The sequence below is a fragment of the Antechinus flavipes genome, chromosome 4 (genome assembly GCF_016432865.1).
Source record: "Antechinus flavipes isolate AdamAnt ecotype Samford, QLD, Australia chromosome 4, AdamAnt_v2, whole genome shotgun sequence".
NCBI lineage: Eukaryota > Metazoa > Chordata > Mammalia > Dasyuromorphia > Dasyuridae > Antechinus > Antechinus flavipes.
In genome coordinates, this window is record NC_067401.1 from 399,277,332 (window position 1) to 399,295,797 (window position 18,466).

The window sequence follows — 18,466 nt, forward strand, 5'->3', positions numbered from 1 at the left end:
CCAATTTTTGAACCAGAGATTCCATTAATGACTTTATACTCCAAGGAAGCCATTGATATCAATAAAGTCTCCACATACATAGACATTTGTAATAGCAATTTTTGTGATAATGAAGAATTAGTAACAAAATAGATAGCCAGCAATTGGGGAATGGCTAGACAAATTGTGGTTCATGAATGGAATGTAATATCACTAGTCTGTCAAAAAGGATGTGTATGATTAATACAGAGAAACATAGAAGGATCTATTTGAATTAATAAAGAGTAAAGTGATCAGAGCCAGGAAAATGACATACACAGAAACCAAACTTTGGATATGGAAATAACAACTATACACCAAAAAATATAAAAATGAATATTGGAAATTATTAAGATCAAGTGGCCTTGGTGAAGAGATAACAGAAAATCACCTCAAATTACCTTTTAATAGAGATCATTGCACATTGTAATGTTTTGGAGTTTTTCAACTCTTTGATTAGTTGTGTTGATTTTTTTTTTCATTTGTAAAGAAATACTATTTGTTACATGCATAATGGTTATATGTATATTTGGATATGATAATGTAAGAAACAAGACATCAACACAAACATTTTTTTTAAAAGCATTAAAATAGTGGTCAGGTTACTGGCACTCTGAGCGTCAAAAACAGAACAGCTCTTGCATTTCTAGAGATAAATTCCTGCCTAGATACAAACTTGTTCTGCTTGTTGGGTGTGGAAAACCCCACCCTAACTTTACTTTTCCTTTGGAGCATGTCACAGCATTTCCTCAAAATTGGAATCAATTTTTTAAATATCTGTTTCCTTCTTGCCACTTTATATCCCTATTTTCTTTCTCTGCATGTTTAGATATCACTTGACTTTCTATTCTAAGCCTCCAGAACTTTGGTTTTTTCATTTTTGTCCAAGATACTGGGTTTTAAAGTCACAGTTTTTGAGTCATGTCATATAGATATTCATCTACTCGAATTATTTCATCTTTTATCTGTCTGAGACCAAACAGAAGGATGGAATATATACTTTGGTGGTAGAATGTAATCTAACTTCAATCTCCTTAGCTTCTCTTGGTTTGTCACAGGGTCATATAATGGAAAGAATGCTGGATTTGGTGTCAGGAGTTCTAGGTTTGTATTCCTTATGTTACTAATTGTATTATCTTGTTTGTGTATTAAACCTCGGGTTTTTAACTATAAAAATAAGATAATTGAATTAAATAAACTTTATGGTCTTTTTTAGCTTTACATCTTTATCCTTTGTCTAGTTGTTTTTTTTTTTTTAAATCACAATTATTATGTCTTATATAAAACTTTCTTTTATCAGATTCATCAGCTTCACTTTTTTCAACCAATCCCTATATAGTATAGCCTCAAAGCTCTTCACTATATATGAAATCCTCCAAGTGATAGAATCACCTTTTCCTTTTTCTCCAGGTAATGAAGAAGGTTTCAATTTAACAGTGAAATGTTTGTATTTCTCATAGTCTTCTCTTTTGTTTTCAACTTCAGTTTCTTGTTGAAAAACAAGGATTTATTTATTTGATTCTTTGTAAATTTAGGGCAGTAGAAGAAAGATGCAAATATTCTTTTGCATAATCCAAGGGACAGAACTTTTGTAAGATACACATTTGGGAAATGGTTACTTAAGAGGGAAGAGTTTAATCAGGGGAATTTTGAAGTTCTAGCTGGAAAGTCTTTCTTGGAATTGTGGGCTTTAGTTTTTGGACTCAGAAAATCCCCTTGGATAATTATTACTTTACTGGTTATTAATTGGCATAATTCAGACCTTTAAGAATTTACTTATTTTTTTCTATATTGACTAAAGCTGATTATCTTTAGATCTGGCATCTGTACCCTATATTAATTATGAATAACAAGATTATTATTAATTATAAAATAATATTTATTCTTGAGTTAGGTCCATTTTAGTAAAGATCATTGAATTATATAGATTTAGAGTTTTAAGGAATATCAGAGGTCATCTAGTCTTTTGTCCTTATTTTAAACGAAAGAAGCTGAAGACTCTTGAAGGCATGGTCTTGTTCAACATCATAAAGATTATAGAGTTGAGCTTTGAAATTGTGTAAGATTCCCATTGTTATAATCATCATCAAATTATGCAAGTTTAAAATCAATGCCTATGTTTCCCTCATCATCATTTTGTTAATTGTGGCTAGGGGTAAAACTTTTCTTGAACATGCTCCAAGTTGTTGACTGGTATCAACCTAATTTTAGGTATAGAAGATGGAGGAATGATTTTTATATCAGCCAGGAGGCAATCAGAGTTGTTGTAGTCCATGGTATTGAGAGGCCAAAATCAGGAAGCAGTATCTGAAACAGAAGTCAGATAAAAAAAAAAAACCAGAATAAATTAATGGTATCTGAAGGAGAATTTGAATACCAAAGGGTTAGAAGTAATAAATGGTGTCTAAAAGAGAAGCTAGGTTAAAACAAATAATACAATCATGATATCAACCAATATGTCACTTCTCTTTCTATGCTGAGGTTGGGCTTATTCACCCAATCTTGACTCATTTAGGGATTTTTAGAAGATGTTGTTATATATGTGTCTGAGAGTTTGATGGATAGCCATGGAAAAAAATAAACATCTACTATTAACAAGTATAGCTCTGAGCCCCCACTGGTGCGCTTCCAATTTAACATGTCAGTTGACATGATAACTTTCACTCAATCAAAAATATTTAATGAACCAAAAGGCAAAGCAAGAGTAATTAAAACATGATGTTTTCCTCATAAATCTGGTACACAGTATCTCATCAATGTCCATGAAGGCACACAGTTATAGAAAAATATAGTAGGTGGAACTTTGAGTAGGGATCACATATGACTGGGAACACTCACAACTGTGGACTTTGGTCCTCCAAGTATTTTTTCTTTTTCAGCCATAGTCTGTAATATAATTTATTATTGAGTAGAGTCTCTTTGTTCTATCATTGGAAGACCATTGAGGAGAGGCAGGACCCCTGAATGAGGCTGAGAAGAGTATACAGAACTTGGACACACTAAGCTCTAATAATATACATTGTCAGCTTCAGCTTCCAAATGTTGATGTGAGATGATGAAAAGCTTTGGCTGTTCAGAAGACCTGAAGAGTGTACTTTTGCCTTCACTGCCATCTACAGACTGAGACATAGAAACTTACTCTAGAGTCAGTCCCTCCTCCCAGCATCCCCTAGTTCCATGTTTCTTTTCTAGGATACCTTTTTATTAGGATTGGCTAAATTATAGGGAAAGGGACCATGTCACCCCACAAACTACCTAGTCTAAGGTATCAGGATTTACTAGTTTTCTGCTGGGCCACTTCTCTAAAGATTGCTTTTCTGGGCTGCATAACCAGCTTTTCCAGCAAAACAGGTCACTATATACTGCCCAGAGGATCCATAGAGCCTTTTTAAAGTCTGATCTCTTGAATAGGTTCTGAAATATTCCAATCTTTCAGGCAATAAATGGCGGTATAGACAAAGGTAAATGCCTTTCTCCTCTATTCAGATCTTATATTCCACAAAGTTTTTTTTTTTTTATTTGCCTTCCAATTAGTTCTCCCAAATGAGGGATAACACTATAAGCTCTGAGGTTTTTCTATGATCCAGATCCAAGGTTATTACTTAAACCTAGTTACAATACTAGCACTACCAATACTAGTACTATAAAGTAGGATATATTGAGTAAGGTGACTCATCTCTATTTATCATCACAATTCACATTTGTCATCTAAACCCAAAACAGGTAACAAATATTTGTCTCATAGTTATAAAGCAAATCTAGATATTAGAGTACTAGCATTGAATCTTAAAACCTTCTTTACAGTCATTTATAAATTAGATTTTGGGAAACAGGATATTTTGGCCATCTTTACTCTGAGTGTTTTTTTGATGGGACTTTAAAAAATTCTCATACGATTTTTTTTAATGTGCCTTTTTCAATCAATAAAGTTATCTCAAACAGAAAAAAGATTTCACCTTACAGAAGAATAAGGCCCTTAAATCTTCTCCCTCTGATTGGTTACTTCTTCCCAAAACTCTGTTTTAATGAGGAGGCTCAGGTCAGCTTTTCTTCATTTTTCTTTAATCTATATTATTTTGTCTCCAGACCTTTCTGTACAATTTCTTCTCTTTGGGTTCCTGCATTTCTTTCCTTCCTTTTTTTTTTTTTCAAATCTCTGTTTTATATGTTGTCTTCCCAAATTAGAATGTAAGCTGTTTAAGGGCAGGAATGGCTTTCTGCTTGTATTTATATTTTCAGCACTTATTACAATGCTTTAGTACATAATAAGTGCTTGTTGACTTGTGGAATAAAAATAGAAAAGATCTAGGATTATAGATTTATAGTTGGAAGAGTCCTTGAAGATTATTTAGCCCAACTTAATTTTATATAATATATATAATATATATATATATATATATATATATACACACACATACACACATAGATATATGTATATTCATATATGTGTGTATAGGTATGCATGTATGTATATGGTATATATAAATATGTTGCATATACATACATACAAATAGGTATTATATATATGTATACATATACATATATATGTGTGTATACATATACATATATATGTGTGTATATATATATATATATATATATATATATATATATATATGGAAATAGGGAGAAAGAGAGACAAAGACGAGACACAGAGAGGGAGAGAGGGGAAGAAAAGCAGGAAAGAAGAAGCAAAGAAGAAAGAAGCAGAGTCAGGATTTGAATTCATATCCTTTAATTCTAAATTGTCACCTTTCCATTTTACTGCAGAGGTGGGAGGGGACAGAGCAGAAAGTGGAAACAGAGTGGAGAAAGTTAGTGACTAGAAAAAGGATGGGATTAAATATACTTTGACAGGAATGTGGGAGGATGTTGACAGATACTAGTAACATTCTGGAGGTTGCTTAGGAAATGGGTTAGTGTGGTAATTGACACTGGGGTTGAGGGGAGGAAAGGCAGTGGGAGGTAGGAAAAAATATTTCCTCTTTCTCAGAAGAAGAAATGTGTCCTTTTTGGGATGTTACCATCGGCGCTTAGCCCTAGATATCCTATATGAGTTTCAGCTGACAATTTTCTCAAGCTGTCAAACTCTGTTGTCGTACAAACACATGTGTTGTTTTTATGATCATATACATATATATGTATGTATATTCACACACTATACACATACAAAAAACAATGAATGTAGGTCATGATAGGAGGCATACATGTCTACATGTGTCTTATTTAAAGACTAGAATATATTTGCTACACTTTAAGATTAGGAAAACATTTTTCAGTATTTATAATGCAAGTGTACCACTTGGTTAAAAAATGTATCACAATTTGTAGATTTATAAACAAAAGACTATATTTAGCCAATGTGTATGTGTTTGAAAACATAAGGGCTTCTGTGATCAGCTATTGGATAATTGAATTACGAAGTTTTCTTGGGAAATAACATCCTTGAATTTCCTAACAGTATGGTAGTATTTTTGGTTTTAAATGTGATGCAGTCTAGAAGGAATTTTGTTTGAATGTGAATTCCACACCAATCTTTAGTGCAGTGCAAATAATAGGTGCTCAATGTTTGTGAAAGAATGAATGGATATGTAGATCCTCTTTTTAATCTTATTCTGCACAGCTCAGTCAACATTGACTGTTAAAGGTACTCTATACACGGCATCTTGGGAACAGGAATGTAATACAATGGATTTACATTGTCTTAAGGTTAGAGAAACATTAAGGTGGAATTCATTTACTCAGAAGCCTTAAGTGCTGTTCTAGGTGCTAGGAATACAGACAAAAGAAGCTTACAATCCATTAAAATAAATGCATACAGACAAATAAATATAAAATATATGTGAAGAAAGTGCCCTGTCATTTTAGGGAGGGAGATAGGATGCTAGTATATTGGTGTAGGTCTCAGTCAGGAGGCTCTTGAACTGAGCTTTGAAGGAAGTTGAGAATTTTAAGAGGCAAAAAAGGTAAAAAGGGGACACTATTCTTTGCATGGGAGACAGATTGCATACAGGTGTTAAAAGAGGATATGGAAGTTATACCTGAGTGATTGCAAGTAGGCAATTCTTTAGTTTGAATGTCGGAAAACTATTATCCAAGTCCACTGAAAGGAGGTGATGGGGTACCTCTTAACATCAGATACGTACAGAGCTCTAGGTATTTTCATTTACACTGGATCCATGCCATAAATTATGAGGCAAGAGTTTTTGAATCGCTATATCCATGACTAGTCTTTCTGGATATATGATTCAAACCTGAATAGAAAACCATATTATATTATTTACACTTATTTGTCTGCTTGAAGAAGAGGCCATGGAGCCTAATTGAAATGAATAGTCCTTTTACTCCTGAGAGTAACTTACATAATGTCTGGTCATTGCTTGTGAATGGGAGAAACAGCATGTGATAGTGAATAGAAGGTTGACCTCACAGCCAAATACATCTGTGTTTTACTTCTGACATCTATAGGCTATGAGATCCTGGTCTATCACTTAATCCTTCAGAGCTCTAGGTAGTCATCTATAACTGTGAGGGTCAAAGAAAGTGTCAACCTACATTTGTAGAGAAAGGCTCCTTACTTGGGAGTTTCCTAAGTCAATGAAATCAAGGTTTAATCATTATGCCTATGTGTGATTTTATTGGTATACACACACACACATTAATGGGAATTGGTCAAAGTAGTATGTGATCAATTTAATGATTTTTTCCCCCATCTATTCAATGTGATTATAGAGTATGGTCTTTTGTTTTGAGACATCTGAAGGGCATCTTCCCATGAAGGGTAGATATGTGCAATGAAATCTTACTGATGGGATAGGGGCACTCCTTTGATTGGTACTCATTGACTATAGCTGCCTTTAATATAATTAGTAAGGAGAACAAGGATGCTAAACTTTCCATCCTATTCTATATATAAAATCAGCAAGATAACAATTATGCATTCTCATTCTCTCTCTCTCTTCTCTCTTTTTAATTTTTATTTTGCACCTTCTATCAGAATATAAGTTGTTGAAATTCTCTATTCCTTCCCTGTAGTGATTTTCTTCTTTAATATATAATATATAAATGGTTCTCTCTGGGAGCGAGCAGGTTTCTCAGGGAGATTTTCTGGAGGCAGCCTTAGTATCAGTTCAGATCAATAATTACCCCAAATGTAGCCAGCTGGTAAAAATACAAATGTTTATTTCTCCTTCCAAGTCTTGTCTCTTTCCTTGGCCCGGATAGCTAGATTCTTAGAGGCTTATCTTTCTGCTCGGTTCTGAGAGCTCCTGCAGCTTTGTCCTTTGCCTCTGCTCCCTTCAGCCTCCAGCCAGCACAAAGATGAATCTGTCTCTTTTGCCTTCCGAAGTAATTCTCTCCTGGCTCTAGCTCAACTCCGACTCGTGGCTTCTTCTGACTTGACGCTCCCCTCTCCATGTAATTTGGCTGAATTTCCCCCACTGGGTCTCTGCTTTCTTCTTATATACCAGAGAGAGGGATTATGGGTTTTCTCCTATAGTGCTCTCTGGCCCTAAGAGCTTCAAGGGAGGTGTGAATTCACAAAGTTACAAAGTTTACTTTGTGAATCTCCCATACTTGAGAATTCCAGTGAGTAAAGGTGTGAACACAAGCATTGCATCAATTACATTGAGTTAACACTAGGATTCCAACACTTCCCCCCATCTCCCTGGGGTGACTTTAAACAGAAGCACGTGGTAGAAGCAGACATGTTGGTCCAAGAGAGTAGTTCATGAACAATGTCCATGAACCCCAAAATTTTCTGTGAAAGAGGAAGGATTTTTGATTATTCAATCAACATGAGCTTAGAATTTAGCCTTCTCATCAGAAAAGAGAAATTTCTTTGGAACACTAGCTTTGAGTTTTGGATAATTGATTATTCCAAATTTGAGAATTTCTGAGTTTGGGTACCATTTTACTAGTAAAAGGAATTTCTGCAACAGTGTGCTTTTTCTTGGAGAAGGAAGCTAAAATTTTTATGTGGTTTCGATAGTTAAGGACTGAAGTTTAATTATGGAGACTAGGAGATCTGGACTGTGACATCATTCTCCCCTTCTCCCCTACCTTCTACTTTGTGATATTGTGAAGTTGATTGCAGAATTTATGAAAAGATGTGTTGGAATTTTTACAAGCTGCTAACTCAAGATGATTGCTTTTTTAGGAGGAGGGAGAGATTGATTGTTTAGCAACTTTAAAAGTATGTTTATCTATCTTCAGTAGTAAGCGAGGATTCATATAGGCAAGTTGAATTTTTTATGTACTTCTTCATGTGCTCTTGTTAGAATTCTATGTATGACTAATTTTTTGGGGTGCAAAATAAAAGTTGTCCCCATCCCCATTTGTGTTTAGTACTTTGAGGGCTTGTGGAATCCTTATACCCATTTCAGAGAAAACATTGATATGAGTTATAACATGAATATATTTAAAGATTTTCATGGGATGTTCCAGGTGAGGAGAATGAACCAAAGAAAAAGATAATAAACATCCTGGGAGTCAGACCTAAGGAATAGAACTATTCTATTTGAAGTAATAATCTTAGAGACTCCCTGAGCCATATATTATATTTTGTCTTTTCCCTCCATATATTTATCTATCTATCTATCTATATCTATATATCTATATTTTCTATTCCATGTTAAATACTGTTTGCTGTATCTTTTCCATTCCGTAGCAGAATTCATTATGCAAAATCATATGACAAGCTCAGTGAAATATAATATGGTTAGGAAATGGCAGCATGTGCCAACAGTATAGATTAAAGAACTAATTCTGCTTGTATAAGCTCATACTTTTACATAGTGAAATTCTGTGGTCACCCATTGAGAAAGGTAGCAGAATAGCAGTGGGATGGCACACTAAGACTACCAGAATGAAAGAGCAACTGGAAAAGCAATTAAGCTTTCTTAGTGGAAGGACTAGGAGAATGCCTATTAATGCTTCCTAGGGGTTAAAAATGAATGAATGCAATGACAACTTATGTGGCTCTTGTTTTTCAATCATTTATAGTGGCATTTGACTCTCCATGACCCCATTTGGCATTTTTGGGGAAAGTAGCTTGCCATTTCCTTCTCTAGCTCATTTTATAGCTAAGGAAACTAGACGAACATATTCATAACCCACATATTCTTTACCCAAAGTCACCCATCTAGTAAGTGTCTGAGATCAGAATTTAACTTAGGAAGATGAGTCTTCCTGACTCCAGACCAGGCACTCTATCCACTGAATCATCTAATTATCTAAACATTGGAGATGAAAAGGGAAAGGAAAGAAAAAGAAGTTGTGGGGGAGGGTAGATAAAAATAAATCAATAAAAAAATCTGTTTACTTTTTTTTTTTCAGTGTATCCAACTCTTTGAACATCATTTGGGTGTTTTTTTTTTTTTTTTGTTTTGTTTTTTTAAGCAAAGATTCTGGAGTGGTTTGCTATTGTTTTCTTGAAGCCATTTTACAAATGAAGAAACTGAGGTGAACAAGATTGTGTGACTTGCCCAAGGTTGTGTAGTTAGTAAGTATCAAAGGCCAGTATTGAACTAAGATCTTCCTGACTTCAGGCATGGTGCTTTATCAATCCCAACACCTATCTTAATTTACTAGAGAAGGAAATGGTCAACCGGTTCAGTATCTGTGCCAAGAAAATTCCATGAATGATATGGTCCATGGGATCCTCAAGAGTTGGGACATAAGTGAATGATTAAGCAACAACAACATGATGGATTTATATTAATATGTCCTTTATTTTTTTTTAATTCCTTTAGTGTTTCAGGAAAGCTATTGATGAGGCAACCACTATACTTCAGAGATGGAATACTATGGTAATGAAACATTTTAAAATTAATCAACGGAACTTGAGTCCTTGACCTCACTTACACGATGTTCTAATCAATTGGGATTTCTTTTTCCAAAATTATATATTTGCTTTTATAAAGAAAAAGTCATTACAAATTGTAAAGGATTGCCCCTTTCCAAAAAAAAAAAGTCATACTAATTGTTTTAAGGCAGTTTAAAGGAAACCAGATGTTATCAGTGAAAGACATTTCTTTAGAAAAGACTTTGCTTCCTGTTACTGATATCCTGAATGTTTCAGTAAATGGATTATAGAGTTCATTTAAAAGAATTCTAACCGCAACATATCAGGTGCAGATATATTCTCATGTTTGAAACTATTAGTGGAATTTACTTTGTTTTTCTGGTTGTTGATAATAAAACTCATTCTAAGGTAAACTAGTCATATTTGAGGGAAAGGCAGTGGAAATTTTCCTGATGAGACCTAATAAAATGTTCATGAAAATATGTTGTTGTTTTGGGAATGGAAGCTGTTTTTTCATTATTTATGCTGTCTAATGTTTGTTGATAATGGTGGAAATTTTTTGTAGCCACATAGTGCTGGACAAGAAAAAGAAGGAAGAGGCAGAAATGAGTGCTTCTTAGTCTTGGATTAGATTTGAATGTTTCTGGTTTTCTCCTGATGGATCATAGATTTTTTTTTAATGATTTATTTTGTTACTATTTTTTAATCATATGCAAATTAATTATATGTGAATATGTAAATACATGTAAATTAATTATATGTAAACAATAATTTTTAAAAGATTTGAGTTCTAAATTCGATCCCTCCTTCCCTTCTTCTTCTTCCCCTCTTTGAGATGGTAAGCAATCTTGAAAAACATTTCTATATTAATCATTTTGTTCAAGAAGACTTGAATAAAGGAAAATGAAAGAAAGAAAGTGAAAAAGAACATGCTTCAGTACATATTCAGATCATATCAATTCTTTCTCTGAAGGTATATAGCACACTTCATCATTAGTCCTTCGGGATTTTCTTGAATCATTGTATCGCTTAAAATAACTAAGTCATTCATAGTTCTTCAATGTACAAAAATGCTATTACTGTATATAGTTTTATCTGGTTCTGCATACTTCATTTTGCATTAATTCATATTATATGATATATATATATTTATAAAATATATTAAATTAATTTATATGTAATATAAATTAAATTAAATGCTTATCATTTCTTATATCTCCATAATAATCCATCACAACCACATAACATTGTTTGTTTAGCCATTTCCAATTGGTAGAATCCTCTTGAGTTCCAATTTTTAGCCATTTCAATAGTGCTGTTGTAAATATTTTGGTACAGATGGATCCTCCTTTCTCCCTCCCCACTTTTTTATGTCTTTGAGATATAGACCTAGCAATGTATTGCTAGATCAAAGAATATGAACAGTTTTATAGCCTTTGGGGCATAGTTCCAAATTGCTCTCCAGAGTAGTTTCATTAGCCCATAACTTCACCAATAATGCATTTGTGTCTCAGTTTTCTCACATCTCTCCCAATATCTGTCATTTTCTTTCTTTTTGTTATATTAACCAATCTGATAGGTGAGATATTTTAATTTTCATTTCTCTAATCAATAGTGATTTAGAGCATGCTTTTAAAATATAACTATTTGTCTCTTTATCTGAAAATTGCTTGTTCACATCCTTGACATTTATCAGTTGGGGAATGATTTGTAGTCTTATAAATTTGACTCAGTTGGGGCAGCTAGGTGGTACAGTGGATAGAGCACCAGCCCTGAAGTCAGGAGGACCTGAGTTCAAATATGATCTCAGACGCTTAATACTTCCTGCCTCAGAAAAAATAACAAATAAACAAACGAACAAAAAAAAATAAATTTGACTCAATTCCCTGTATATTTGAGAAATGAGAACTTTATCAGACTTTCTTGTTGCAAAATGTCCCTACCCCCAGTTTTGTGTTTTTATTTTTGTGTCTTTTATTTTTGGTTGCATTGGTTTTGCTTATGGAAAAACTTTTTAATTTTATATAATCAAAAGTATCTCTTTTACATTTTGTAATGCACTCTACATTTTCATAGGTCCTAAATTTTTCTGTTATCCATAGATCTGACAAATACATTATCTGGTACTTTCCTAATTTGTTTGTGGTATTATTCTTTATGGATAAATCATGTATTGTTATTATTATTAATATCATCAGTTCTGCAATCCTGATATAAATTCCATTTGGTCATAGTGTATTATTTTTGTGATATATTGCTCTAATCCCTTTGATAGTATTTTATTTAACATTTTTATACCAATATTCATTAAGAAAATTTGTTCATAGTTTTCTTTGTTTTTGCTCTTCTTTGTATCAATTTAGATATAAGTGGTGTTTAAGCATTCTCTCCCCCTATTTCCCTCAAAATTATAAAAACTCTGTTATGTGAGAGAATTTCCTTCCTTCCCCTCTTCCCCAGAGCATCCCTCTTTCTCAGCTCTCCATTTTTTTTATACCATGCCACATTAATTGATTCATTCACATATCCTTTTTCTATGTAGAATCATTATTTTTCCTTTTGGCCAACTCTTTTTTTTTTTTTAAAGATGTTATTTTCATCAGTATTTTTTGTGCGTGTTTTACCAAACTGTTAATTATCTTGTCATAATTGTCTTCGTTTGCTCATTTCTTTACCTATATTTTCTACCATTCTTTTTTATTTTAAAAATAATTGTTTATATTTTTCCAGAAATTCTTATTGGGCTTGTGTCTAGTTTGCAATTTTTCTTTGAGATTTTTCTTATAGTTGTTTTGCTTTCATTTTCTTCTGAGTTTGTTTCTTGATTTTCTCTGTCATCATAGTAGCTTTTTATGGTCAGGGTCTTTCTTTTCTTTCTTTTTTTGGTTCATTTTTTCCATTCTATTTCTTTATTTTCTAGTTTAAATCTGAGCTCTGTTATTGGTGTGGGAGTGGGGGGTCATGTCCCAAGCTCAGACTTTTTTTTTCACTGCTGTTTTCAGAATTACTTCTGGCAATTTATAAGTTTTCAGTTTTCTTCAAGGTGGTATGATTTGGGAAGAGCTGTGTTCATTGCTCTCCTGGTCTGTTTTTTATCAAGAAAGTACCCCTAATTTCTTCAGATTACAAGTAGTAATGCTCCTTGCAGCTGCTGCTCCCTTGAGACCAGAAGTGACATTACTCCTCAGGGCCCCTGGAAAACTAAAAGTTTTCCTCTCTGCCCTGGAACTATGATTTAAAAGTGGGTATAGGATGTGGAATGAGTGTTGGGATTTTTGTAGTTATATATATTAGATATTGTGGGACCATAAATGAAGTATAAAACATATAACTTTTCAGAATTTCTTATAGTCTTACTGAGGAGACAGAATACATCCAGGAAATAATTTAAAATAATATGTATATGTGTATCTATCCCAATGATTTAATTGACATGAGAAACTTCTAGTATGGAAATCCCTTCCACTGATTTGCAATTATAGTTTGTAATATCAGAGAGTTGCCTGGTATAGTGATAGAATTTGTAGCCTTTTCATGACCATTCAAATATTACGCATTAGTGGCACCCTGAACTCATTCAGTTTATCAATCATGCAGCCAATAAGCATTATTAAGTGCCAATCATATATCAAGCATTATGTTAAAAGCTGGGGAAATGAAGAAAGCAAAAACATACTCTTTATCTTTGAGGTACAGAGAACAATATGCAAATAATCATGCACATCCAAGATACATACATATATAACTATGTATATTTAAGATATCTATCTATATAACTTTATATTTATATACCTATAAATGGAAAGCTGTTGAAAATATACAAATAACCATATTGTTCACTTGTGTCTGACTTTTCATGACCACATTTGGATTTGTTTGGGGAAAGATACTGGAGTGGTTTGGTATTTTTTCTTCAGCTCATTTTACAGATTGGGAAACAGAGGCAAACAAGATTAAATGAATTCCCCAGGGTCACAAAATTAGTAAATTTCTGAGATCAAATTTGAATTCATGAAGATGAGACTTCCTGATTCATTACCTGGTGCTTCGTTTATTGCACCACCTAGCTGCCCCCTTATACCATAAATACCATAAATAGGGTAGTATTCTGATTAGGTTCTGAAAGTAGTAATGTAAACCAGAAAATACTATAATAATTTAGGGAATGGAGACTCAGTCTATGCTGAATAGGATATATATTATTTACTGTATTTAGGCAGGTTGAATGGAACAAGTAAAAGATTCAAATCAGAACAAATATGACATGTTCAGGAGACTTTGCATAGACTACCTTGGATGAATCAGAAGGCTTGCATTGAAAAATTGGTTAATTTGAAAGCCAAATAATATTATTTGGTCTTTATGGCAATGGAAAGCCATGGAAAGTTTTTGACCAAAAGTGTGACATAATAAAAAAAAAAGTGTCTGAAGAAGATTAAAATGGATATGCTGCATAGGAAAGAATAGAGAGAGGCTGAATTGTAGACTGAATTCTAGATTTTAAAATAGTTGTATTTGGTTACTGCATCTGTAAAGCCAGAAAAATTGGGAATAATCTGTGTTGTTACATTTTTTAAATAACATTTAAAATTTCAAGTCAATACTGTTACCATTTATGTGAAATGAGAAGATTGAGATATATAATATCCAAGCTAGCTTCCCTGGGCTTTTCTAATGATTCTAGATTTTAAACAAGGATAAAATCGAAGTCTTAACACAAAAAAAATGGCAAAAAGTAATTGTAATCTCTTCCTATCTGCCCTGATTTGTCATCAGTTTAACATTTAATTTCTCAGAACCTTTCTTTTGGACTTGATTCTCAGGAGCTGAATCTTTCATACCATTAGCCCCACAAGCCTTTCCTTGATCAAAGGTCAAGGTTTATTTTCAGTACAATTTAAATCCTACTCTTTCTACCTTATTAGGATTTTTGAAATTTGTCTCTAGTCATTCTCACTGGACATATCTTTTTCTAGACACATATACCATACACATTATTTAATGTTCCATTGATCTTGGGTTTTGTGGGATTTTCTTTCTGGCTCTACTATGCAGTGCAAATAACAGGGACTTTCAGGAGACTGTTTTCAGGTGCCTTTTGGCATATTTGCAGAATTATCTGCCTTTTCTTTTGGAGTATCTTGGCTCCTGAGCTGCCTCCCTTCTGTATCTGCTTTATTTTTTGTTGTTTATGGGTTTAAGAAGAAATGTGAAACCTTCAGCTTATTATTATAATTAATGAGATTCCACCTGCCACCTAACTGTGGAGAATCAGTGGGGGGAAAGAGATTATCAAATAACCATGCCGGGGAAGATTATAATAATTTAGTCATTGTGTTCATTCTTTCTCTTGGATTTTGAAATAGGACAATTCACTTGGGGATAGCTATTTCATGTTGGTTGCCAATTCATAGATTTGAATGTGAGTTTAGGACTCAGGAAGTTTTATTTCCGTTAGGTAAACAATAGTGCTTGGGGAATAGCCTTGTGGTCTAAGCAGCTAACTTTGCTGCAAATATGATTAACTAAAGGAGAATTTTTTTTTCTCAAGTAACCTTTAAAAAATAAAACTAATACTCTTGATTAAACAACTAAGTATAAACATGAATTAATCTTACTAATTAACCTCTTCTGATGTTTTTCTCTGAGTCTTCATTGTGGTATGAAAGTGACTCTGGCTTCTTGAAGTTGCAAAAGCTTGGAAGATGGACCCAGACACAGAGTTTATGTCTACCCTATAATGACTAAGGCTAAAATTGGAAAGGCTCATCATCTGATTAGCCACAAGGTGATTTATCAAGGCTTCAAATTAATTTTGTGTCAAAAACTTTAAAAATAGCTTATCTTAGGCTCTTGATCATTCTAGAAAAACTGACCTTTTACCATAGGAGAAATAGTAGTTTATTTGGAGCTAGTGGACTTGTTACTACCTAAGTAAACGTGACTTGACTTCAGTTTGTTCAAAGAACACAAGATTGTAGGATTCTTCAAATTAATCTGAAAAATCCTAATTTCCTTCTTAGTACTCCCAATGGCTCTATGAACCCCAAAAGTTCTAGAATTTTCCCCTCTCTCCCACCCTACCCATTTTCCCCAGGCAGAAGAGAGAGTACTTTTTAAAAGGCCACTTTAAATCCCTGAGATTATCTTTTTCTAATCAAATAGAAGTTTCTTTTTTTTTTTTATTTCATAGCTTTTTTATTTACAAATTATATGTATGGGTAATTTTACAACATTGACAATTGCCAAACCTTTTGTTCCAATTTTTCCCTCTCCTTCCCCCCATCCCCTCCCCTAGATGGCAGGATGACCAGTAGATGTTAAATATATTAGAGTATAAATTAGATACACAATAAGTATACATGACCAAACTGTTATCAAATAGAAGTTTCATGAATGCTGGAATAGCTTTTGAAAAGTAAACTCCTTGACCTTTGAACCTAAAGTTTGTCATTTTTTATTTTAATTGAAGAGTCCATTAGCAATCATCACACACAGGATCAACCATTTCTCCTCTGATTTAAAAAAAAAGCTTGTTTTTCTCTTTTCAATAAAACATATGCTTCTTTCAATTAAAGTGCAAGTTTACCAGAACAGAAAGTTTAAAAAAAATCAAAAAATATTTCCACATATCATAACAAAGCTTTTAAAATAGACACAAAGTGGTTTATGCACAAGTCATAACATTGGTCTTATTTTTTTAAGACTATTTCATGAACTTCCTCAGAACTTGTGATGCACTTAAATTGTGCATGTTTAAATTACATTTTAGCTGTAAGGGATAAAAAACATTTTTTCAAAGTCATATTTTTTTTTCTTCCTTAAACATCTGTTATTAGAACCATGAACCCAAATCATCAAATTAAAACAGGCTTCAAGATTAGAAGTATAAACCAAACAAATAATATGCAACAAACAAGACCCCTTCAGAAATAAGCAGCATATAAATGAGACTAACAAATAGGCCAATTATTCAGCACATTAGTAAAGGAGAATGACCCTCCAAAGAAGGTGGACAAAGTAGCAGATACTGATACAAAGGAAACTTTTTTTTCTTTTTGGAATCATAGAGTTATAGATTTATAGTTGGATGGAATCTTAAAGACCACTTAGATTTACCCCTCATGTTACTGATAAGGAATGTGAAGACCAAAGAGAAGTGATTTATTCAAGGTCACATTAAAGTGAGTGGGAGGAATAGGATCTGAATTCAGATTATGCCCTTTTTCATCACTTTAACATTTACCAGGTATTAAAAAGAAATCAACTTTGGAATATTTAAACATTAGCTTTTTAACTCCCTTCTTTTATTTTCAACTTCTTAGTGCCATAATATTTGCGATATCATCTTCACCTCTTAGAAATGAAGAGTAACAATACTGGGCTTATATCCCAAAGAAATATTAAAGAAGGGAAAGGGACCTTAATGTGCAAAAATATTTGTGGCAGCCCTTTTCATAGTGGCAAGAAATTGGAAACTGAATGTTATAGAATTTTATTGTTTTATAAGAAATGACTAGCAGGATGTATACAGAGAAGGTTGGAGAGACTTACATGAACTGATGATAAATGAAATGAGCAGAACAGGAGATCATTATACACTTCAACAACAATACTGTATGATGATCAGTTCTGATGGACATGGCCCTCTTCAATAATGAGAAGATCCAAATCAATTCCAATTGATCAGTGATGAACAGAACCAGCTACACCCAGTGAAAGAATACTGGGAAATGAGTGTGGACCACAACTTAGCATTTACACTCTTTCTGTTGTTCTTTGCTTGCATTTTATTTTTCTTCCCAGGTTATTTTTACCTTCTTTCTAAATCCTATTTTTCTTGTGCAATAAGATAACTATATAAATATGTATACATATATTGTATTTAAAATATACTTTAACATGTTTAATATGTATAGGTGTACCTGCCATCTAGGGGAGAGGGGTGGAGTGAAAGAGGGGAAAAGTTGGAACAGAAGTGTTTGCAAGGGTCAATGTTGAAAAATTACCTCTGCATATATTGTCAATAAAAAGCTATAATAATAACAAAAATATATGTAAAAAAGAAAGCCATTGTCCAATAGAGCAGAACACTCTATTTTTCTTTTTGAAAGCATTGAAAAGTCATTGACAAAAATATTTAAATGCACAAAGATTGCATAAGAGACTATACATTAAAGTTTATTTTTTAAAAGAAAAAAAAAAGAAATGCCCAGCAACAGAAAAATGAAATGGTTTCATATACCTGGAGTATTGTTCTTAGATGATTAATAATAATTATATTCATATAATGATTCATATAATAGTATTCATAAATGAATTCATATTCATTTAATCATGTATTCAATAGAATTCATGAGCCTTAAAAGCAAAAAAAAATTTTTTTGGCCTTGAATTACTAGTAATTATCACATTTGTCATTGTTGTTTGGTTATTTCAGACATATATGACTTTTTGTGACCCATATTTGGGGTTTTCGTGGCAAAGATACTAGAATGGCTCATTTTATAGATGAAGAAACTGAGGCAAAAAAGATTAAATTGCTTGCCCAAGATCATACAGCTAGAAAATGTCTGAGGTTAGATTTGAACTCAGGAAGCTGAGTCTTCCTGACTTCAATCTCAGCCCTCCATCCACTGTACTGTC